The following is a 1,418-nucleotide window of genomic DNA, read 5'->3' as shown; positions in this document are numbered from 1 at the left end:
TATTTCTCCATTGTAAACTAAGTTACGGTTCTGTTCTGTATATTTTTGATGTAAAACACATTGTACCAGAGGTGGCCCCTTCATAAGAGGTGCAGAACCACCGAAATTATAACAAAGCTGTAGCAGAAACAGACAACCAAATTCAAATTTTTATCAAAATTTGGTATGAGTATTAAATAATTATTATTTTTATTACCAATACCCAACCCAAATCCATACTATACTAAAATGACAGTAATCTAGCGGCTTTCAGACATCGTCGGATCGGCACCACTGAAACATCGGCTGCTCAAATCCTCACCTACTAATGCAGTTATTAAGTAGTTTAATTAAAAACAGTTGTTTCCATTTTTTTTTCCTTTCCGTCGGAAGGAGTTGTGGCGGACATATTTTGGCATATAAAACGCCACAATGCAAATTATCGTAAAAACCCTCACGGGAAAGACTATCACGGTAGAAGTCGAATCATCTGATACTATCGAAAATGTGAAAGCTAAAATCCAGCTATAGGGAGATTCCTCCAGATCAGCAACACCTGATTTTTGCTGGTAAACAACTTAAAGATGAACGCACATTGTCTGACTACTACATCCAGAATGACTCTACTCTTCATTTGGTATTGCTTTTAAGAGGAGGTATCATAAAACCTTAAAATATAACATAAATAATTTGTCGCAAGTGCTACGCTAGGCTGTATCCCAGAGCTACAAATTGTCGAAAGAAGAAATGTGGACATAAAAATAACCTTCGCCCCAAGAAGAAGCTGAAGTAGATTAAGTTTAATTTTTTGAAAAATATGTTTCATACATCAGAATGAAATGTTGGGGGGACAAAGGGGTCCTGTTTAAATACTGAATTGTCTGGACAATGACCTTCGGTGTTGATTTGGACCAGAACGTCTCTGGAGGAAAACGAGGATCTACATTTAAGTAAAAAGATAAAAATACATGAAAATTATAAAACCCATATTAGCAATCAAATACGCGATACACATTATTTGGCAATGTCAACATACAGATTTAATTGAATTCCACTTGTTGGATATATATTCAAAAACATTATGAATTTACAAAAAAATAAATGTATTTTATCGAAAATCATTAACTGTATTAAGTTTTGAACGAGAATATAATGAATCCGAAAAGCCGAAAATCCTGCTATTTTTCGCGGAATAATAAATTTTACGTCAGCTACAGCACTTAGGCCTCATTGAGCACCTTGTATTTCCCATTAGGAGATCAATCTACCTGAGCCATTAATCAACCTATTACAGAGAAAAAGGTAGTGACGTTGCTCAAGGGGATCTCTCTAATATAGGCCACAGAAGACTTTGCATCTGATGTGAAATACCTAGGGGTTACACTCGACGCAAAGCTATCATGGAATCTTCATTTTGAAAGAACATTAAAAAAAGGTAC

General features: G+C 35.2%; 1 pseudogene; it reads left to right on the top strand.

Moving 5' to 3' along the window:
- The first annotated feature begins 408 nt into the window (after positions 1 to 408).
- On the top strand, positions 409 to 803 carry LOC108907195 (annotated as a pseudogene).
- Positions 804 to 1,418: the final 615 nt, after the last annotated feature.

Source organism: Anoplophora glabripennis, unplaced genomic scaffold, assembly GCF_000390285.2.
Source record: "Anoplophora glabripennis isolate ALB-LARVAE unplaced genomic scaffold, Agla_2.0 scaffold87, whole genome shotgun sequence".
NCBI lineage: Eukaryota > Metazoa > Arthropoda > Insecta > Coleoptera > Cerambycidae > Anoplophora > Anoplophora glabripennis.
Note: the sequence above shows the minus strand (reverse complement) of the source record. Positions and strands in the feature narration are given on the sequence as shown.